The sequence below is a fragment of the Cavia porcellus genome, unplaced genomic scaffold (genome assembly GCF_034190915.1).
Source record: "Cavia porcellus strain 051 isolate PalLab524CR breed Dunkin Hartley unplaced genomic scaffold, mCavPor4.1 scaffold_8, whole genome shotgun sequence".
Taxonomy (NCBI): domain Eukaryota; kingdom Metazoa; phylum Chordata; class Mammalia; order Rodentia; family Caviidae; genus Cavia; species Cavia porcellus.
The window spans coordinates 41990380-42014878 of record NW_026947491.1 but is presented as its reverse complement, the minus strand read 5'-3'; the positions used below and the strand labels follow the sequence as shown (position 1 = coordinate 42014878).

General features: G+C 38.4%; 1 protein-coding gene and 1 pseudogene across 5 annotated transcripts in view; both read right to left on the bottom strand.

Moving 5' to 3' along the window:
• The window catches only part of Dip2b (disco interacting protein 2 homolog B), a 220058-nt gene that overhangs the window by 175517 nt on the left and 20042 nt on the right, over positions 1–24499 (bottom strand). The gene's annotated exons all lie outside the window — the stretch shown is intronic.
• LOC111753341 (small nucleolar RNA U13) lies at positions 14498–14590 on the bottom strand (annotated as a pseudogene).

Below are 24499 nucleotides of genomic sequence, written 5' to 3'. Positions count from 1 at the left end.
AAATAAGCCATACCCAAAGAGATAAATATAGTATGATTCCACTTACATGACATATCGAAAGTAGTAAAATCCAGAGAAACAAAAGTTGACAGAGATTACCAGCAACCTGGAGATAATGCGAAGGGGAGCTGTTTAATGAGTATAAAGTTTCAGACACATATTGCCAAGTTCTGGAGGTCTGTTTCACTAAATACATATATTTAACACTACTGACTTATATAGTGCTTAAAATAGTGGTAAATTTTGCTACGTATTTAATAAAAAAATTTTTAAAACACCCAAGATGAAAAGCAAGCAAATTTTATGAGCTGAGCTCAGCTGAGCATAAAGAGGCACATAATGAATGACTTATGCCTTCTGAGGTATACGAATCAATTCAATGAAAACATTAAGGCTGCATCAAAGGCACTGACTTCAGTTCTCTGGGGCTTAAAAAGATGAATGTCACACAGCCTCACCCTAAAAACAGATGACCTATGAAGACACACTGGCACTAAATTATAATACCAAATAGTAGATGGTAAGTACGGCCTATAGGTGTAGGTATTATATAAGAACAGAGAAGGGAAAAAAAGCCATGCATGGTGGCGCATGCCAGTAATACTAGCACTCAGGAGGCCAAGGCAGGAAGATCCTTTCAAGTTCAAGTTCATGCCCAGCCTGGATTACAAAGTGAGCTCAAGGCCAGCTTGAACTACAGTTAAATCTTGTCTCAAAAAGACAACAACAACAACAAACCCCACAAACCAAAGCAATAGAGAAGGTAGAGTCTGATTCCTAAAGTGAGAAGAGAAAAAAAAAAAACACCTACATAAAGATACAGGGAAACATATCACATGCCTGTTGATATTTCAGTGCTGGGGAGTGAGAAGAAGCCAGAGCTGCCTATGATAGCTCACAGTCTTGTAAAAGAGGTAGACAAGTAACAGACAAGAGAAATCTGAGAGGTACTACAAAAAGTTGAGGAAACAAACTAAGGAGGCATTTAAAAGATACATATAACCTAGCCTAGGCATATGTAATGGAGGAAGGAGGTGTGACCTGAAAGATGAGATGGTCCTGAGGATATAGCTCTGTGGCACAAGCGCCTGCCTGGTAAGTAGGAGGTCATGAGTTTGATCCCCAGTACCAAAAAAAAAAAAAAAAAAAAAGACATGGTGAAGAAGAGGAGTAACTTGAATGATACAAGCAGAGATGGCTTGTTCAGGGCACAGAAACTGATTCAAAAAAAATTAGAAGGTCTTAACAGCACCCAAGACTGAGAAGGGCACACTGTTTCTAAGTTTAAAAAAAGGAAAATACCTAAATGTTCACTAATATGGGGAGAGTTAAATATATTATGATACATGTTACAAACATACTATTCTTCTGTGAAGTGTCTATTCATTTCATTTGTCCATTTTTAAAAAAGCATTCTAGAAGAGTAGAATTAAAGAAGAGTACTAGAGCTGGCCATGGTGGCGCATGCCTGTAATTCCAGCACTCAGGAAGCTGAGACAGAAGAGTGGTCACAAGTTCAGACCAGGCTGGGCTATGGAATGAGTGCAAGTGAGACACTGTCTCAAAAAAAAAAAAAAAACACCGAGAGAGAGAACACTAGGTATCTTTTCAATAGAACAATGCTATTTTACAACTCTATAAACTGTAGAAAACTGGTAACACGAATAAATTTTGTCCATAAGAAATGCAACTAATACCAATTCTCCAACCCAAAAGACCACTGATAACAAATTCATGTCAGCATTTCTGTCTGTCTATATATATCTGCTCTTTGAATTCTCTTTGGAGTAGGTTGTAAAACATTTAATGTTTTTTAAAAATGATACTGTGGAAATATTCAAATGTAACGGCCATAGCACCCTGAATGCGCCAGATCTCATCTGATCTCAGAAGCTAAGCAAGGTCAGGCCTGATTAACATTTGGATGGGAATTATTCCAATGTAAGTAACAGATTCTATTTGGAAAAAAACAGATAAGGAATTACACAAGTTCTTAAACCCATTATGAATCTATTTACCTATGCATACACACAGAAAAAGGACAGAAGTAATATACAGCAAAATCATCAGGCAAGGCAGCCTGTGCCTCCAGACACATCTAGGTGGGAAACTGAGGGATGAGGATTACTTGAGGCCAGTTAGGTCCAAGCCAAACTGACAACAAAAAATGGCCAAGTGAAAATGAATGGACACTTAAATTTTCAACACCACTGACCATTAAAAAAGCAAATTAAAATAGCCTTGCAAATTCCATCTTATCCCCGAAAGGACAGCTATCAGCAAGAAATCAAGTAAATAGCATGCTGGTCAGTCTTGGAAGATATGGAGGACCCTCTTCTACATTGCTGGTGAGAATGTAAACTAGTACAACCAGTATAGAAATAAGTATGGAGATTCCTCAAAAAACTAAAACTTGAAAATTTCATGTGACCCAACTACTTATCTTCCAGGTATCTTTCCAAAACAGTTAAATCATATTACAGTGATACACGCATAACCATGTTTATAGCAGTACGATTCATAATAGCTAAATCTCATAAATATCCTGCAAGGCCATCAATAGGCGACAGGCTAAAGAAAATGTGGCATTTACACTAAGATAAACCTGAGTCTTCTATATAAAAATGGAGCCCGGGGAATTAGCTCAGCGGCACAAGCACTTACCTGGCAAGCACAAGGTTGTGAGTTTGATCCCCAGCACCAAAAAAAAAAAAAAAGATGGATCCACCTGAAGACTATGTCAACTAAAATAAATCAGATATATAAGTTTACATATTGGGGGCTGGAGATTTAGCTCAGTGGCATAAGCGCCGCCTTGCAAGCAGGCAATCGTGAGTTCGATCCCGGTACCGATAAAAAGGAAAAAAGACCAAAAAAAAAAAGTTTACATATTGCGTGATTTATCTTAAATGAGATACCCAAATTATAAACAAAGAGCAGAATAAAAGACAGCAGAGATCGTTCTCAAATTGGAAAGTTAACAAGAGACACAGAGAAGAAGCAGGGAAGGGAAGGGAAATGAAAAAAGGAAATGAAGATGTGTTATGCACATATATGGACTTTCCGCAAGGAATGTAAACATTACATATACAGAGCAATAAAAATAATCTTGAGGAGGATAGAAAATAGGATACAACAGTTATCTCTGCAGTATACCAGTAATTTTTGTCTCGTTTTTGCTTATTTATGAGGAACCTGCATTGCTCAATAAGGGAACAAGAAATTTAAATCAAATTCCAATCTAAAGGAAAAGTACTAATCTTGGAAATATCAGAAACTATTTTTTAAAAAAGAAATTATTAAAACACAAGAAACAGAATCCTTGTAGTATCAAGATAAACCGTTTTACTCTGAAATCAGAAAGCCACTACAGCGAAACAGGACTGGGCAATACTCAAAAATAATGAACCCTAGGGCTGGGTATGGTGGTGCACACCTGTAATCCCAGCAATTGAGAGGCCGAGGCAGAAAGATCTCCACAAGTTCAAGGCCAGCCTAGGCTACACAGTGTTCGAGGCCAGCCTGGACTGACTGCCTAGCAAGACTTTGTCTTGAAAAATAGAATAGAATAGAATAGAATAAAATAAAATAAAATAAACCCTATAGGTTAACAAAAAGTTAAATTATACTATTTTTAAGATATTACAAGGTCTATAATCCCAGGACTCAGGAGACTGAGGAAGAAGGTAAGCCTGAGCTACATAGTGAGCTTAAGGCCAGTCTGAACTACACAGTGAAGACCTGTTTCCAAAAAGTTTTTTTTTTTTTTTTTTTTTTTTGGTCTTTTTCATTTTTATCGGTACGATAAAATGAAACTCACGGGATCAAACTCACGACCGCACACTTGCAAGGCAGGCGCTTATGCCGCTGAGCTAAATCCCCAGCCCCAAAAGTTTTTTAAAAACTGAGGAGGGGAGAGGTTGACATCACAGTAATATGGTACATTATTTAGGAACCAAGGTTCAAAGTAATTTTACCCTTTAAAATGCACTTAAAAGTTTATCTGTTTTCTGTGAACCCTACATACTCAAAATATGAAATATATTACTATATTATCAATAAAAGAATTATTACACTATTTTACTCTAAATTAACTAGTGATTGATACTTGATATTTTAAAAGAAATAGGATCACAAGTATATTCATTATCACAAACATACTAACAAAAAATAAAAATTAAATAGACAAGGGCTGGGGATATAGCTCAGAGGTATAAGCACCTGCCTTGCAAGTGTGCAGTCATGAGTTCAATCCCTGGTACTGATAAAAATGAAAAAGACAAAAAAAATTAAATAGACAAATAAAGACTACATATTAATGTATTTTGTTCATATGAAAAAAAGAAAGAAAGAAAGAAAGCCCAAAGCTAGTAGTTTGGTGGTTTCCAGAGATTGGGGGAGAAGAAATCCAGGAGTTAACTGCTAACAGGGCTAGAGTTATGGCAGTCATGATCACCAGCACCCAATTAGAAGATGTTTGTCCAACATTATAAATATACTATTAAATTGCTTGCTACTTTAAAAGTGTGAAGTTTATGGAATGCAAATTATATCTCAATAAAGCTATTATTTAAAAAGAAAACAAACCAAAAAGAAATGTGACAAAAAGGTCCAAACATTTAAATCCCTAACTTTCAAATCTCTTATGGGAAAAAAAAAAAAAAAACAAAAACAGAACAGCAGAACTAGAAATCATATACTGACAAAAGACTTTGCCTTAATGGTTTTCCTATATACTGTTATGTTGAACCCAGTCGCCTAAAAAAAAAACTGGGTAAAGTTGACAGAAAAGAAAATACAAATGGCTCCAAAACATGTCAAAATGATCAATCTTGGTTATAATAAAAGAAATTCAAGTAAAAAAGAAACAGAGACCATAAACCGGCTTAGACTAAAAACTGAACTTTTAATGTGAGCTTTATTCTTGTATGCACTCTGATAATCTGTTAAACCTTGGCTCAAACTTCCTTAGTTTGAGAGGGAGCACTCTCAACAACATGCAGTACTCGAGTCATCTGTTAAGTGTGTCTCTTGTATCTATCTGATGATTCAAAGCCGAAATCAGCTGCTCGTAAGCATAGGATGACCCAAAGAAACTTAAAAAAGCAATCCCAAGTGCTTTCACTGACTTTAAATTATTTGGCAGAGGGGCTGGGGATTTAGCTCAGCAGCATAAGCACCTGCCTTGCAAGCAGGCAGTCGTGAGTTCGATCCCCGGTACTGATAAAAAGACCAAAAAAAAAATTTTTTTTTTTTATTTGGCAGAGAATTCCACACCTTAAAGATATCATTTTCAGAACTACCAACCGGGCTGTCCTTTGTCCTCCCTTCCACACTCTTCTGTCTTCTTGTCCTCCCTGCATAAACATCTCCTATTGCACATAGGACAACAGCTCTATTTCCAGATTCCAAAATCTAAATAGTATAAACAGGAATGATCGAGTTCTTCCAATTTGATTTTATCTGGCGAAGAAACCACAGGGTTGTCTCCATCTTATGGAAATAAAAATCTGTTAACAAAATTCTCCTTTGCAGCTGCTATAGTACTAGAAAATCCCTTGCAAATTTCCTGATGGCTTGTAGAATTGTCTGTAAATCTTGAAGAAATTTCTAAATGAATTTTTAGATTACAAAATGTTTCAGCTGCCCATGTCCAAGATCTGGGAATACCTGGCTCACATGCCAGTAGAAAGGGCTCTCTCTGCATGCCTCCTGTGGAGCACACATCGTAGGTTCACCACCACTCTCCTAGAACTTACATCCTAGTGGGTCAGACACACAAAAGACAAAGTCATACAGCCATAAAGGGTGTAAATTATTCTTATCAATAAAATGGGGCTGGGCTGGGGACTTACCTTACTTAGCAGCATAAGCGCCTGCCTGGCAAACACGAGATCATGAGTTCGATCCCCGGTACCAATAAATAAATAAATAAATAAAATGGGTTAATACCTTTCTTATGCTAGGCCTACTACTATGAGCTCAAAGGTTTCTGTTTTGTTGTGGTATTGCTGCTTTGGGTTGGTTTTTTTTTTTTTAATTGTTATTGATTTTTTGGTTGTTTTTGGGTTTTTGAGACAGGGTCTCCCTATGTAAATCAAGATTGACCTTACCTCTGGAGTGCTAGGATTATAGGTGTGCACCCACAATACCCAATTCAAAGAGCTCAAAATTTTAACAGCAATAATACTTGCAAAAGTTCTATGTACAAAGCCTTATGTAAATGAAAGTTATACTACTCTTGCAGGTATTTTGTAAAGCACTCAGCACCACGCCAGTACAAAGGTGGTACTGTACTTAATAAATTGAAAGCACTCAAGAAATAAACACTTTTGCTTTGCCTTCTTGCAGTACTGAGGCTTGCACCCAAGGCCTCACCTATACTAAAGAACATCCTACTACTAGTACTGAGCTCCACATCCAGCCTTTTAAAAGTTTTTCAGACAGGGTCTCTCCAAATTAAGCAGGTTGACCTCAAAATGTGATTTTTCTGCCTCTAATTCCCAAGTGGCTGGAATTACAAATGTGCACAAACATATTCAGGCTCAAATGTTTTGATTATAAAGACTTCAAGACAAACAAATCAAGACTGAAGAACAGGTCACTGATAGAGCACTCGCATAGCATGCATGAAGATTTGGGCTCAATCCTCAGCATTGCAAAAAAGATGACACTGCCTCAGAAATGGGTGGATAGATGGCTGAACAAAAAGAAAAAAAAAAAAAGGAAAAGAAAGCCGGGCATGGTAGTATACGCCTGTAATTCCAGCAATCGGGAGGCTGAGGCAGGACAATTGCCAGGCTGGGCTAGATAGTGAGTTTAAGACCAGCCTGAACTATAGAGAGGCCCTGTCTCAAAAAGAGGAGGGAGAAAGGGAAGGGAAGGGAGGGACAGTGGAAGGGAGGAGGGGAGAGAGGAGAGAGGGAAAAGTGGGGGTAAGCAGGGGTACAGCCTAGTCCCCAAAATCATATTTTTTGAGACAGGCCTTACACTCTCTACCCTCCTGCCTCAGCCTCCCAAGTAAAGATATTAGCTACCATATTCAGCTTATATTTTGTATTTTGAAAATCCTACTGAATGTTGGACATGGTACCATACCTGTAATAGTCCAAGCACTCAGGGAACCTGAAGCAGGAGGATCTAAAATTCCAACCCAATTTGACTAACTTTGCAAGAGTCTGTCTCAAAGTTTTAAAAAGGCTAGGCATATAGCTCGGAAGGAGGGTAGCTACATCCTTTAAAGATGCTGCTAAACGAAATCCTTATAAAAAGAACAATTTGTCATTTGCTTTGAGAGGCATGTAGGCAGCACCTGTAGCTGGGTACTAGAATGGTAGTCAGCACATAGAAACTGCCTCTAGAGTAACAGTCACAGAGGCACTGACAAAAACCATTCTCTTCCCACTGAAGCAGCACTGTTCAGAGCCAGGTCTATTTATTTCCTTCTATTTAAGATAATTTTTCAATAAGTAAAGTGAATCATGAGAGATGGAAAAGACTGCTAGGTTATCCAAACCAGTCCCCTGAAGAACCTAGAATATGGGAAAATTTTATAATTATTAATAAACTAAAGGTTATGAATATCTTCAAGGGTAATCATTCTTTTAGATTGGATATCTTGTTAAATATTCACCTCCTGCCTCAGCCAGAGGAGTTGCTCAATTTCTGAACTGCCCAATTTCTGAATTCATTCATGACTGTCCTAGCCTCATGAAAAAGATAAATGAAAAAAAAAAATCAATGAAAAATTATCTAAGCCAAGCAAGGTGGCCCATGCCTGTAATCCCAGCATTCTGGAAAGCTAAAGCAGGTGGATTCAAAGTACCAAACTAGCCTGGGCAATTTAGCAGGACAGTCTCAAAAATAAAAAGAGGCATGTGCCATAGCTCAGCATACAAGCCTTGGGTACAAGGGAAAAGGGGGAGGGGAAGAAAGAAGCGAAGGGCAGGGGACTGTCCCACGAAGTTGTGGGATGTTTTGATTCTCAAAACAGGTGTACTGTACATTGTTATTAAACCCCAAATTTAAAATCCATGAGATCCATGAAGACTTTTAAAATTTAATGTTACCCATTATAAATAAAACTAATCAGGATTGAAAAAACAAAATGCAGTCTCTAGGCACCTCATTTTCCTTCACTGGGCAAAAAGCTGACACTACAAAGTGGCAACCAATACTCTGATTAGAGGAGAAGACAAGGTCTGGATAATCTGCACACCGGAGAGTCCCAGAGAGATCTAAAGTTGCTAACGACATTGAACAGAGGATTTAAAATATTTCCAAATCTCATACAACTAGGTGCCTTGCTTGTTACATGCGGAACAGAATTACACACGAAATTCAAATCTATCAAACAAAAAACAAGTCACAAAATTCAAATATTTTGGTTCTGGGATTGAACCGAGAGCCTTCACACTGAACTACATGCCCAGATCATTCGCTTGCCCTTCCTTCTTTTCCTTCCTTCCTTCCTTTTCTTTCTATTTGAGACAGGGTCTCACTAAGTCACTAAGTTCCTCAGAGGAAGACAATTTATAGTCCAAACCTGAAGCAACTGTACCTAGAAGACTTACAATTCCTAGTAGGGAATCTTTCTTTATTTAAGTTTCAAAGGTCATACAGTTGCTTAATTACCATAAAATTTAAACTTTAACTCAAGAGACAAGAACAAACCATAACCTGTTCAGGAAACCTGAATAGATATTACTGCAGTATTAGAAAACTGTACATTTTAAGAATAAATCCTGTTGCTCTTAAACTAAATTACTACTGTTCGTGAAGACTTGTAAGCAAAAAGCGCTTCTTTGTGTCTTGCACTTTAAAAAATGTATCTCAACCCAAACTGAGGATATGGCTCCATGAAGAAGACCTACCTAGCTGACCAAGGTCTGGGCTCAATCCTCCACCCTGGGAAAGAAAAAAAAAAAGTATGGAAATACAATGCATCCTGTAGCTTAACTGACAATTACAGTCACTCTATATATGTGTTTGGGTTTTTTGTTTTTGTTTTTGTTTTCTGAGACAAGGCTTTGCTGTGTTGAGTTCAGTGTGTAGCCCAGGTTGGCCTCAAACTCACAGTGATCCTCCTGCTCAGCCTTCCCAGTGCTGAGATTACAGATGTGTGCTACTATAACACCTAGCTGTGTTTGTATATATACAGATATCATATACATTGCACATATACATACAAGAGTATGCATATGAATACACAGATACATTTATACATTGAGGCCTCGATTCACAAACTTCACAATGCAAAGAATTAAGTTCACAAACGGAGGTACCATTCTAGATGGTGGGTTTTTTGTTTGTTTCTTTCTTTTTTTTTGGTTTTTTTGAGACAGTATCTCATTATGCCGTTCAGGTTGGCCTTGAACTCATGTTGTAGTCCAGGCTGGCCTTGAACTCACAACAATCTTCCTGCTTCAGCCTCCTGAGTATTGCAATTATAGGAGTGCACCACCACACTCATGTTCTACATGTATTTTTAAAGGGCATACCTTCTTACGCTACATTTTTATGTTTTCTTAAAAGATATTTTGAGTAATGTCAGAAAAGCACACACAATAAACATGTCACCCATCACTACACTAAGTTGAATTCTACAGAGGAAATTACCATTTAAATAAATGATTTTCCTATGCTCATACACAATTTTTTCTTTCAAGTGTAGGAAGTATTTACTGAGAGAAAGAAAACAGAGACAAAAGTGGGTCCTGAATAGCTGGCCCCTGCTCACACATAATTTAAAACATACTCATTTTTAAGCAAAAATGAAACCATGCTATAAGCAGTGTCGTGATTTATTTTAACAGTAAATCAGACATCTTTCAGTTCAGTACATTTAAAGCTCTAGCATATCCCTCACCTCCCCCAACTACTTCAGGATTGAACCCAGAGTCTCATGCCTACTAGGCAAGCACTCTTCACTGAGCTACATCCCAGACCTTTTTTATTTTGAGACAAGCTCTTGTTAAATTGCCCAGACTAGGGGGCTGGGGATTTAGCTCAGCGGCATAGGCATAAGCGCCTGCCTTGCAAGCAGGCAGTCATGAGTTTGATCCCCAGTACCGATAAAAAGGAAAAAGACAAAAAAAAAATATTGCCCAGACTGACTCTGACCCCATGATCGTCCTCCCTCAGCCTCCTGAATACCTGGGAATACAGTCATACACACACTCCTTTACTGCCCTTGCTAACAGTAAATATTTCAAGCTTTACTAGCCAAAAGACAAAATTTAAAGCTATTAATAAGTATTTCAAATAAAGTAAATGTAACAATTTTTTAAAATGTAAAAGCCTGCTATAAGAGATGGCACAGGGCCAAGGATATAGCTCAGTGGCACAGCACCCACCTAGCAAGCACAAGGTCCTGAGTTTGATTCCCACTACCAAAACAAAAAGAAGGGAAAAAAAAAAGGTGGCACATACAGCATTTGGGAGGCTGAAGCTAGAGGATTTCCATGAGTTGAAGGCCAGCTTGGGATATATAAGTGAGCTCCAAGGCCTACCTGCATTACATAGCAAGATCCTGTCTCAAAAAACAAAAAAATAAATAATTTTTTTCAGAGGCTTGGTGTGGTAGCATATGTCTTAGACCACAGCACTTGAGAAGCTGAGGCAAGTGGATTGCAGCAAGTTTGAGGCCAGCCTGGGCTGCATAGTGAGTTCAAGGCCAACCTGAATTACAGAGCAACATCCTATCTCAATCAATCAATAAATAAAATTTTTCAAGGACACTCACTGATGACAAAATACAAGTTTATTAAAATGACAGATGTAGCTCTCAATGATTCTTTGGGCTCATCTGCAGCTAACCCCTTCAATCTGTGCAATGCTGAAGTCACAAGTCCTAGCATTCCAATCTTTTCAAGGTCTCTCTGCTAGCACCTACCTCTCAATGTGCTACTCTTTTTCTTATCGTGTTCACCTGCATAATCCTGACCATCTATAGGCCTCACTTTAACACCTTCTCTAAAATATAAAATTTGGTACCACGAGAAACCATTAGTTGATCTGGAAAAAAATCATCTTCCCTTCACAGTTATACAACTCACACATACACACTTAATAGCTAATTATGAAAGGGTAAATAAATTCTTGACAATGGGGTGTAAGCACAAGTTTCTAGAACTTTTTAAGAGACATCCCTGAACCTCTTCCTTATCCTGTCCCCATCCTGCTCCTGAAGAAAGAGGCTGCTGCCTCACAGCACGGAGTAATGGTGTGGATGCTGTTAACTTCACGCTATACATGTGCCAGCCCCAATTTATTTCCATAATAAGAAAATAAACATGTTTCACTTAAGTATTATTAATTTGGGTTTTCTGTCTCTGATAATCCCAAATCTAATGTCCCACTGCTTCCTTTGGCATTTTCTCACCCATGCCCTGATGCTAAGTATTGTCACTGGGTTCTGTTTCTCTAGACTGAGCTCACAAGGAGGGTTCAGTATCTCACTTAGCCCTGCAGTACTAGCCTAGCATGATACCTTGCATAATGTCTGACCTATTAGTATTTGTCTTAAAGTATTTGTTTCTCACACACATACATACATATATATATGTATGTATGTATATGTATGTATGTATATGTGAAATTAACTGTATTTGTGACCAAAGTATGTCATTAATTTATCTTTTTTTTGAAAATCAAAATGTAAAAAGAATTTGAATTCCAAATGTATTACAATAGTTCTCAAAAAAAAGTTCTTGACTTTTTCCCCAAATATCCAGTTGAGCTCCTCTTCTGAATACCATCAGTTGTAAATGTATTTGTCCAACAGAGTTCTCAGCATCTATCTCTCTCAAGTGAGCAACTCCAAAAGGTTAGAAATAAATTCATAACTGACTCAACAAAGCATGTGTTGAACATCTACTGTGTTAGGCACAGGATCTGGAGCTGAAAATGATATAGTCATTTATGGCTTTCACGCTCTATTCAGTCTGGTATTTCTCTTTGAGGATTCATGTCTAACCCAGCCTCCTCCACTCCCCAACCCAATCCAACGTGCTTTAAGAAAAACTGCTGCAAGCAGAGCTCTCTAAAAGATCAGTCTCCAGTGAGTGGTGCGCCTGTATGTAGACCCTTCTCTCTGTTTTCTATCTTTCTTTGCACAGTCTGTCACCTGGTCTGGTCCTCTCAGGCTGGGCTGATCCTCCCAAATTATTTCTTGGTCTACTTTCTGTCTCTCTTTTTCATTCATGAAGCTTTTTCTACAGCCTTCTTGATAAGTGGCCTATGTTTTGGCTCTGCATCAGTCTCTCTTTCTGACAGACACATTGCCCCTTAAGCAGGGTGATGTGTAATGGAAAGAAAACTAGTTTACATGGTAGTGAGACACAAACAAAAGTGGTCTGGGGAAAACCAACCTCTTGAACCTCCACTTCCTCAAATGTAAAATGGGGGTTCAAATCGGGCATGGTGAGAAATGTTTGTAATTCTATCACATAGGAGACTGCGTTGTGAGGATTCCATTAACTTCAACCTGAGTTACAGTGAGTTCAAGGCCAGCCTGACCTATAGAGCAAGACCTTGTCTCAAAAACAATTTAAAAATTAAAAAAAAAAAATAAAATAAAATGAGGAGTCCACTGACCTACCTATGAAGATTACTGTAAAGTTTAGAGAAAATTCAGGTACAGGGCCCAAGGCAATTAAGGTTTTTAGTTGTCATGCCTATTATTTGGAAACAAAAAATGTGTTATGCCTGTAATAAGTGATAACAAGCTATTACAGAAAGTCTATATAGTTCTAAAACAGTTTTTAAATATTATTGCTAAGCTGCATTGAGTACTAAAACTGGAACTTCAAACAATAAAAGGACTTACATTCAGCTAAAGAAGGAAGGTAAGTAAAAAGATAATTACAACACAATGAGATAATAAAAAATATTTTACATACAGATTTACGATATCCAAAGTCACACTGAAATAAGAAAGACAGGTAAGAATGGCAACAGCAAGTATAAACAGCTCCTTTATATAATTTTTTAAAATGCTTTACTCTCTGACCAGTTTACACAGATGATTTTTTCCTATTCAAATAATCAGGACCACAAATAGGCCATTAACTCCTACATTCACATAAAATCCTATATTCCAACCCATCCCCTAGGGAGGATACTCTCACAAATCTTTTGAGTTATAAAAAAGATCCACATATAAAATACATGTGAAATATAGCATAGCAGTCTTACTTTATTTGTTTTTGTTTCTGGGGACTAAACCAAAGGCCATGCACATGCTAAGCACTCACTCTATTACTAATCTACACTCCAAAACCCAATATATTTTTTTAAATAATTTTTTAAAAGCCTAAGTGGCTGTGCTAAATAAAACAAACCACTGGTATCTGCTACCAATTGCAGACTAGAGAAGCTAGCTGCACTGGAAATAAGAATAGGCAGTAAGAACCAGGTGTGATGGCCCAACCTGTAATCCTAGCACTCAGGAGGCTGAGGCACAAGGATCACTGTGAGTTTGGGGCCAACCTGGGATACACAGTGAGTTCAAGATCAGTCTGCACTCTATAGTAAGACCTTGCCTCAAGAAAACAAAAACAAAAAAAGCCAGGCACAGTGATGTAACGAAAGAGGAGGCAAGACTGGCAAGAACTTGAGGCCAGGGCTAGGGGTTTAGCTCAGTGGCACGCCCAAGTGCCTGTCTAGCAAGCATGAGGCATAAGTTCAATCCCTGGTACCAAACAAAAAAATAAAAAAGAACTTGAGGCTAGCCTGAGCTATACAGAGAGTTTTAGGCAAGCATGAACTACCCAGTGAAACCCTATCTTAAAAAAAAAAATCTAGATGCTGAGCATGGAGTATATGCCTGTAATCCCAGGACACTCAGGAGCCTGAGATAGAAGGACTGCTTGGAATCTGAGGCCTAAATTAGATAAAGAGAAACCTTGCCTCAAGAACCTCCCTCAAAAAAAAAAAGCAACAAGGAAGACAACTTTAAACCCAGATATGACTCTTTGGGAGAAGGGAAAAAAAAGTAGGATGAAAAATATTTTAGTCCTCTGCAATGACTAGTAACTTTATTCTTGGTCTCTCAAATTGTTTTCCAAAAGAATATGAAAATTCTTCTCATCCTTACAAATTGTGTTGCTTTGTTTTCTTGGTGTTACTGGGATTTGATCCCAGTGCCTTACAATGAGCAATCTTTTTTTTTAATTTCGAGGCAGGGTCTACTTAAAGTGCCAGGGCTGGCCTCCAATTTGCCATCCTTCCCCTAGCTGAATTATTTCATTTAATCCTGACAAAAACTGATGAGGTGGATTTGAAAAGACAAATTAACCTTAAGGAGGCTAAACCACCTGCCAAAATTGCCAAACTATTAGAACTTGCACTTACTGCAGAGCCCAAGCTCTTAACCAGAAAATGAAACCTACTTCTGTCTTTTAGCTCTTAGTATCTGTATTAACTTTTGGCTTTCAACTATGTTAGATTTTAATCTAACTCTGAAGAAAAATATTGTCAGTTTAACTTGTTTTTTCTTCAGGTGGGTAATATGCCAACACTGCAACAAAGTTTAAGTGAAGCACATCTCACACATATGGCATGAACATCCAACTTGTTCATAAATGCTTTTTCACTTGTTCATAAACTTGTTCATAAATGCTTTTTAATGGCTAGACTAAAATGTATCAAGATCCTAAGCAGTGGTGCACAATTTAAGCATTATTCTGTTATACCTACAGATTATATAAAAGCACAGCTTTTCCAAACTAGTATCATCAGGGATTGAGCTTCTAGTCTGCAGAGTAGAGATGAATTTATTTGCTATATCCATACACTAGGCTGGTTCCCCATGCTAACCAGGGCCCACATTTAATTTTTAGACATCTGGCATTGCTGAGGCAAAGCTAACTACAACAGAACTTCTACTCTTCTTATCCTGTTATCTTCCAAGCAATGACCCTTAGAACAAGTTATGTGTGTGCAGTTTTTACCAAATTAACAATGTCAGTTTCTAGCTTAGAGTGTAATTAATGTCACTAATAAAGACTCTAAAAGAAACTGAGAAATATGTACAATATATACATCCAAAAAACTCATATCCAAATTTTATGAATACTAAAAAACAATGAAAAATAACACAATTTTTTAGGATTTCCAAAACACTTGAATAGGCACTTCACAAAGGATATACAAAAGGTCAAGAAACATATGGAAAGTTACTCAGTATTATTAGACATTAAGAAAATGTGAATTAAAACCACTAAGAAATATCACTGCAAACCTATCAGAATAATAGAAACTAAGAAAACCTACAATACCAAGTGTTAGTATATATGGTATACAAATTTTTTTAAAATTTTGTTTTGTCTTTTTGAGACAGGGTTTCCTATGTCATTCAGGCTGGCCTCAAACTCACAATGATCCTCCTGCCTCAGCCTCCTGAATGCCGTGATTACAGGCATGAACCACCACACTTGGTTCATTCACTGATGATGTGAGTGAAAGATGCTATACCTAATCTCAAACGTTTAGGATTGAAAGTGTCTTGGACACCTGCCTGACAAGCGCAAAGTTTGTGAGTTCAATTCCTGGTCATCCCCCAACCCTCCCCATTTAAAAAAAAAAAAAAAAAAAAAACACCACTGGGCAGAAAAGCATCTTAAAAGTGTTTCTTTGTTTGTTTGTTTGTTTGTTTGTTTTTGATCCTGGAATTTTTGCCTATGTGAAATGACATTTACTAGGGATCGGACCCAAGTCTAAATCCAAATTATGTTTTATGTGCACTTTACACATAAAGCCTGAAGATAGCTGGATACAAAATTAGCGCTCCTGCCTTTTTGTCCCCATGTATTATAGTGAGCTGACACTCAAAGCTTTTGAGGTTTTTTAAAGCATTTGGGATTTTCAGATGCATCCCAGCATTCAGGAGGCTGAGGCAGGAGTATCCTTGCATGTTTGAGACCAGCCTGGGCTACAAAGTGAGCCCAAGGCCAGCCTGAACTGCATAGCAAGCTCCTATCTTAAAAAAAAAAAAAAAGATAAAGATAAAGATTAAAAAAAAATACTTGGCAATATCTATTATATAAAGCCAAACACATACATATCCTTGAACAAATGACTGCACTGTTGGTAACTCATTAGAGCTAAAACTAGAAATACTAGGGGGGCATGAGTTTACAAGCGCAATCAGGAGGTAACGCAGGAGGATCGTTGCAAATTGGAAGACCAGCCTGGGTTACAAAGTGAGCTCAAGGCCAGCCTGAACTGCACTGTGAGACCCTGTCTCAAAAGGAAAAATAAAAATAAAAAATAAAAACCTAGAAACAATCCAAACGTCCACTAAAAGTAGACTGGATAAACTGGATAAACTAATTGCTATGCAGAATGAAAAAGAATTTACTGCTATAAGTTAACATATGTGAAATTCATAGTACACTGAACAACAGCAGCCAGAAAGAGAATGTTTATATGACTATTTCAAGAGAAATGCAAACAATCAATGATGACAGAGGTCAGAACATTGCTAACTTTGAGGGAGGCAACAACTAGGAAAGAGCTGGATTTCTAGATGTACCTTTGATTGGTTTCACATGTCTGAAAAATATACCCTACATTTAATAAGCTATGTTTACTATTAGACTTTCTAGTAACTTGTATTTCAATTAAAATAAATACTGTGGCAACCTACACACCAGTAATAGCAGCAATGGATGAAAAGTTCAAGGCCAGCCTAGGCAATATAGTAAGATCCTCTCTCAAAAATTATAAAAGGATCATGCATGCAGGAGATCCTGTGCTCAATTCCTAGTACCACCAAGAGGAAAAAAAAAATGTTTACTATAAAAAAAATTGAAAGATATAGCTAGCCAATAGTAGCTGAATATTATCACTGGGTATCAAAACCAATGGCAGTCAATGAAACAGAATATGTTTCATTGTTTTAAACAATGAAACAGAAAATGTTCACAACTGTTTTCAATAGAACTGAATTTACAGTGTAATTTACAGTGTTATCCAGTTTTTTCAAAAGATATTTAAGGAAAAAGTAACTGGAAATAAAACAAGTAACTGTTTAAGTTTAGGTATTAGGATTAAGGAAATACTCATATCTCCAAGTACATGCTGTTCCTACAATAAAAGAAAAACTGTTTTTAAAACATTAACAACTTAGCAGGGCATGGTGGCACACACCTGCATTCCCAGCACTTGCGAGGCTGAGGCAGGAGGAATGCTGAGAGTTTGAGAATAACCTGGGACTATATACTAAATTCAAGGACAGCCTGCTCTACACAGTAAAATCCTGTCTGAAAAAACACATTAACAACCTGCCAGGTGTGACTGCGTCTTTGAGCCAGCTTGGACTACACACCAAGATCCTTTCTCACTTAAATAAATGTATAAACACATAAGGTATATACTTGCCACCAGACATTGAAAGACTGTCTTAACCTTAGTTTACCCATGAAAACCTATCTTCGCAGACAATGTATGGCACTGAAACCACTGAACTAGAAGCAACAACACAAGAAACAATCAGAAACTTGTTTTGGTGTTTCATTTTCTTTGTATGGTCCAAGTGAGAAAGTGTCATCACAGATCTGATTAAAGCTATGTAATTGTTCTAGCACTTGTTCAGTTTTGCTGAGGAACAACACACAGAAGACATGCTAAAACCCAGACAGGATCTAACAAGTGAGGTATATCAAACACTGGCCCTGTTGTTGCTAAGGTTTCTAGGTGTGACTACAGCTCAAGTATAATAAGATCATTCATATCTGAGTCAGTCATCCTTGCACATCAGACATGGACCTGAACATAAAACTCTATACATAACACAAGTCTGAGCAAACTGAGTAGATTTTAGGAGAGTGATAATTCAGGAATAACAAATCTTTGCCATTTAGGAGGAAAAATGGAAACAAGGAAAACTATTACCAAAACACGTAACAATGATTTAAGAGCTGGGCGTGGTAGCTCATGCCTGCCCAGCATTCGGGAGGCTGAGGTGGATCATTGTGAGTTCGAGACCAGCCTGAACTGCATAGAAGACCCGTCTCAAAAAAGACAAAAAAAAAAAAAAAAAAAAAAAACCACTTAAATTTTACAAATTCTAACAAAAATGCTGCATTCTTATTTATAAGACTTTCCAGTTTGCCCTCTTACTGTATGTGTGTTCTGTGTATTTTTTCTGTGAACTAAACATTAGTGGAGGAGTCAGATTCCACAACATTCCACATCAAGAAAGGTGTCAAGACAGCTACCAATCAGACACATTGTCCAGGTTTACAGATATTGGGAATTATAAAATTTAAGGAAACATGAAACGTGCTAACGCTGGGCATAGCAGTACACACCTGTAGTTCCAGTACTCCAGAGGCTGAGGCAGGAGTATCACCTCAAATTCAAGGCCAGCCTGGGCTACACAGCAAGTTCAAAGTCAGCCTGACTGTCTGAAAAAGCTAGGAGAGGGAGGAAGGGCAGGCAGGGAGAGAGGAAAAAGAAAGACAGGCAGGCAGACTACAGTAAGCTACACTATAGAATTAAACATTTTCTGTTCTCCACACACACTGCTTTGTGACCATGGATTAAAACAGAAAATTCCTTCAAACTGTAAGAGGATCAGTTCTTGTACAACTGTATACCTTTCAAACCAGAGTTACAACTATTACTAACAGCTTAAGCACTCTGACTTAATGTTTCTTTCCTGGCGCAAGAGTAGGTGAGAAAGGGTCTCATCTCACTATATATTCAGGCTGGCTGTGAACTCATTATGTAGCCCAGGTAGGTCTGGAACAGACTACAAACCTCCTGCCTTGGCCTCCTGAGGGCTAGGATTACTAGGATGATAGGTGTGTGCTACTACACCCAGCTTACTTGTTAATTTTTCTTATAAGTAATAAAAAACACTAAATATAGTGTTTTGGTCATTTCCTTTTTTTTTAAATCTCCAGCCTTTCTGTAGGTAGGGACAGGGCTAGCAGATAACCCTCCTCGACAGTATTTTTTTTTTGGGGGGGGGGGTGTTACCAGGGATCAAACTCACAACCTCACACTTGCCAGGCAGGCACTTACACCGTTGAGCTAAATCGCCAGCCCTAAACTTACTATTTTTAAATCAGGCTTTTCCACAACAGGGCACAGAAGGATCGTATTTTGTTTGGTGAAATGTGCAAAGACTATAAGAAATGAAGTGCATGCATTTTAGAAGTTTTAGTGAGTTGTTACTTCAACCCCAATTTTTACTTTTTAATCTCTTGAGCCATACTAAATCTAACCTATTCTCAGGAAACTTTCTTCATCCACCCTGACTCTGAAACTTGACTTTCCTGAAGTAGGCTGGCATCATGACCAAACTGTTCTCTCTTTCACACAGTGCGTGCTGATGCAAAAAGAAGGTGCCAGTAAAGAGGACACCTGGGATCCCTCCAAAACTCGGGTTGTAGATTCTTTCACAAGCCCAAGTGAGGAAAATTGCTTACAGTTTCTCATGTTCAAACAAGTTCCTTTATCCCAGTTTAATTACTACGGCGATCATCAGAAAATGTCCAACCAACTCCCATAACACATTGAAATGAATGTACATATGCTTGTATTTCAGGAATTATGCTGTCTGTCTTAGGACAGGAACTCCAGAGACTTCTGTGTTATATTATCAGAAAGTGTAATTGAAAAAAAAAAAAAAAAGAAACAAAGTGTAATTGAAAGAAGGCTACATTAGAGCATGGTGGCACACATCAGTAATCCCACTGTTTGGGAAGCTGAGGCAGGAAGATCACTGCAGAGTTCAAGGCAAACCTGGGCTACATAGTAAATTCAAAGCCAGCTTAAACATTGTGAGGAAGTCCTGCCTCAAAACTAAATAAGCAGTAATTTTAAAAGACTGAACTAAAGTGCTTCCCTGAAGTTTAGAGGTATTTAAAAAGATTTTTTTTACATACTGGAGGCTAAGTTTATCACATCTATTTTCAGTCAATCAAAACTGAGTACAATTTTCTTGAGCACTATGATCAATTCTGCTTTGAGTGCTTCTATCTGTTCAACTGTCTTTTATTCAAAAAGATACAGGAAACCTGTTCCTCCAAGTAGCCTATATAACTTAGGCAGTTTCCAAAATCATTATCAAATGTATAGTATGCCTTATTTTAAAAACACTTTAACACTAAAAATCTTTACAACTTAAAAATCTAATTCACTTGCAATAAATCTCTTAAATCTTTTCAATGTTTAAAAATGTTGTTTTTGAAAGCAAGAGGGTCTTTTTTTTGTCTTTTTCCATTTTTATCAGTACCAGGGATCAAACTCACGACTGCCTACTTGCAAGGCAGGCGCTTATGCCGCTGAGCTAAATCTCCAGCCCCTTATAGTTTTAATTCTTAACCAAGATCATATACATCATACGCATAGCAGTACTCAATTTGTAACTCTCAACCTGTGCACACACATTATACACAGTTATCTGTACAAGACACTCCATAATACAGTTTTGGGTTTGGGATGTGTTATTTCTTGAAGCAAGGACTCACTACAGTTAAGACTGGTCTTAAACTTACTATGCTGCCCAGCATGGCCTTGAACTTGAAGCAATCCTATTGAACAGTAAAAATAAATAAATAAATAAATAAATAAATAAATAAATAATGCATAGTACCCTTAAAAGCATTTGCAAAAACAAAGAAAGAAAAAAATCATTTGCATGCCTTATTTCCCCTCAATAACTCTAAAATAAGACAATTTTTTATGCTTCACATACCTGCACACAAACACAGCAACACTGGAATGTGCAGTTACCAATACAGAAAGTCTCTATAAAGCTGAGGTCAACAGTAGTCAATCCTCAGAGTTCTTCTCACAGGACACTCCATTTTTACATCCAGGCTTCTGCTTTCCTCTAGACCTACCATCACCCTTGGGCCACTGACACTCACATTAATAGGCTCCACGACATCTGACTGTCAGCTCCGCAGAAACATCATGCAACAGTGCCATCCAAATCCACGCGGACAACCATAGCAGCAGGGGCGAGGCGATGCTGCTGTGGTCTTAGGGATCCCACTCTCATCCTGTAGTATAGCTACAATTCTCTTCACAATCACAAATCCTCATGCCTCCTCCTTCATCCCAGGACCAACTTCCTTTCCCCAAATGAGCCACTGCATTCAAAAGCTCCTCATAGCTCAGAGGAAGCAGTGCTCTTCCTCCATTCCAACCAGTCTGTCCTCTCTCCTGCCTCAGGCCACCTCCTCTATACCCAGGGGGTCCAACCTGCTCCTCGGCTACCTAACTAACTCAACTCCTCTTTCTCAGCCTCCTTGGCCTAGAAAGATTCCTCAGGAGACTTTGGATCCTGTCATTTAAAAATAACAGCCGAGTAACATAAATAATGAACTTGACCTTGTTTTTTTTATTCAAAATGAGTAGCCCACATTCATTATTTCTATGTTCTCATCATCTTTTTCAAGCTGGCCTCCGATTCAGCCACAGGAACGTAAGTGATAATCTATACCTCCATCTCCTTTTCCTAACTTCTCAATAACTTTCACATGGAGACTATTTTCTCCACCAAAAAGTAACACTCTACCCACTCCAACTCTGTCCCGGTGACTGCCTCTGGCACCCTGGCTTCCAAAACATGGGCCTTTCTCACTGGCTTCTTTTACAACTTTCCCCCTCAAATATGTGACCCTACTGAACCTCAGGAAGACAATGCTCAGGTCCCTAACCTGCTCTAGGATATATTTCACTACCAGCCACCTGCTCAACAACCTACCCAAAAGTCGTGCCAATGCCATGAAATCCATTGTGACAAGACTATATTCTTCTCCGCAAACCAGCACCTCGCCATCATTCTCAAAATATGCGCTTTGACCCTGTTTCTACCTAATGTCTCACAGCTCACCATCTTTCTCTTCTTGACTTACAACAGGCAAAGCAAACATGATTAAGATATTTTCCAGTCTGCTGCTTACTAGGAAGGTGGGCGTGGTGCTTTCTTGCTCAGCCTCCTAAGTTCCAACATGGCTGGATCTCGGGAGATGCTCTTTTTAAAAAAAAAAAAAAAAAAAAAAAACAGGTTATTGCCCTATTGCTCAGACTGCCTTTGAACTCCTGGATTCAAGCCTCAAGCAATCCTCCTGCCTCAGTCTCCCAAGTAGTTGAGACTAGAGGTGCATGCCACCATGCCCAACTTCAGAATCTTTCTAGAAAGTAATCATTTCATTCTTTCTCTCGCTCTCCATATATTCTGTTCAGCTGTAATTTAGTTCTCTATGAAAATGAAAAATTGGTCAAATAACTCTCTTGTTGCCTGAGTTTTCCCCAAAGTGCTGCTTGAAATTTTTTTTTTTTTTTTTTTTTTTTAAAGACAGGTTCTTTTTGGCCAGGGTTTTAGCTCAGTAGTTCCAGCACTTGACCTGTAAGTGTAAGGACATGAATTCAATCCCTAGTACTAAAAAAAAAAAAAAAAAAAAAAAGACAGGTCTTTCTATATAGTTCAGCGGGCCTTGAACTCACTATGCATCCCAGGCTGGCCTACAACTTGCAGTAATTATCCTGCCTCAGCCTCCCAAGAGCTGGGATCTTAAGCATGAACCGCCCCCCCACCGCCCAGCTAAAGTCATTTTTTATTCCCTGAAATAATTCCCTAATTGGACCACTATTCAACTAAAGATGGGGGGAAATCCTTGGAATTTGGGAAGCGAGATTTGGAGTCACACAGTTTTCCCCCACCTCCCAATAGAGGTGGCATGGCTTAGAAAAAAAAAAAGAATCCATTCTGAGTGTGGTGCCATAGGCTTGTAATCCCAGCACTTAAAGAGGCTGAGACAGGCTGGGGATTTAGCTCAGCAGCATAAGCACCTGCCTTGCAAGTAGGCAGTTGTGAGTTCGATCCCTGGTACCGATAAAAACGAAAAAGACAAAAAAAAAAAAAAAAAAAAAAAAGAGGCTGAGACAGAAGGACTACCAAAGGTTCAAAACCAGTTTGGGCTACTAGTGAGTTCAATGCCAGTCTGAAATACATAATAAGACCCTGTTTCCCACAAAACAAAGAAGTATTACTGAACCAATCATAATGATACCAAATTCAAAATTATCTCATAGTCAATCTCTGATTTCACCTTCTATAAGAGAAAGAAAAAGTTACTTCTCTTCTCTCCAGAAAGAAACAGGACTTTTTACACTACAAAGTTGTTTTCCCTGGTAGGAGAGTTAAATACATGCTAAGAATCTGCAGCTTGGTTCCCTCAGAACTTGTTCTCTTTCTCAATGATCCTCTGCTCACTTTATAGGTAACACATTCTAACTGCGAATATGCAAAAGCAGAAACAGCCAGAACTGGAGTCTAATTCCACCCTGCTATGTATGGCTTAATTATCAGAGGTCAATCTGCAATAAAACATCAGCAAAAGAAAAAACCACCAGCTTGGTAAGATTATGTTACTTAATTTCAGCTAAAGCCTAGAATGTAAACCCATCCTTACTGTTCTCTATTGACTTTCAGAAAGTTCTTGACAAATTTTATTAAACTAAAAACGAACTTCTTAGTAAGCAAGCACTTAAATATTCTTTAAATTGCTTCTACATAAAATTTGGTGCAACAGACAAATATGGTCATGCCTTGCTGCTCTCTGACTCACTGTAACAGTGTCACATCCTTCTTCTCCATACTACCTTTACTTCTAAAACAGGTCATTCAAAGTGGGGAAAGCAGTTTCCTGTTGAATGAATCAGAAACAGATCACACTGGAAAGCCAACCTGGTGAAGACCTGAGAAACTGCTAACAAAGAGCAACTCTAACTTACTCTGGTCTCCAGTTTCTCAGAGAAGGAAGCCTCCTGTACTACCCTTTCTCGCCCACTTCCCTAAGGGCCCAAGAACAGCATTCTGCTAGTGGGCAGAATGAAACGGGACACACACAGGTGTGCGATGCATTCCTTGTCTGCTCCAGCCAAGCCCAACATTCAAGTCCGAAACCACCTCTATTGTCTCGCCAACTCTTACTCATCCTCTCTGCACATCCTTACCCAACCTACCCAGTCACTGACCACAGCTTTGTGTGTGCCTACAGTCACACAGAGACTTTCCACGTAAGCACAGGGCTCAAATGGGGGAGGTTGTGTGTGTGTGTGTGTGTGTGTGTGTGTGTGTGTCTTTCAAAGAAACACAACTCCCTGTTAATTTAACTGAGAATACTCAAGGCCATCAAGAGAAAACAACTTCCTTCTCTGCCACCTATAAATAGCTGCTTCTGCTCCTGTCCTTTCCTCCTTCTCTCCTGTATTAGAAAATAGTCACTCTTGGGGCTGGGGATTTAGCTCAGCGGCATAAGTGCCTGCCTTGCAAGCAGGCAATCGTGGGTTCGATCCCCGGTACCAATAAAAAGGAAAAAAACAAAAAAACAAACAAACAAACAAAATAAATAAATAAATAAAGAAAGAAAGAAAAAAGAAAATAGTCACTCTTGCTATCCTGAATAATCACACAAGCATACCTGAGGATCTCAAACTTTGCCAACTCAGGGAAAGCAAGTTCCGTTAC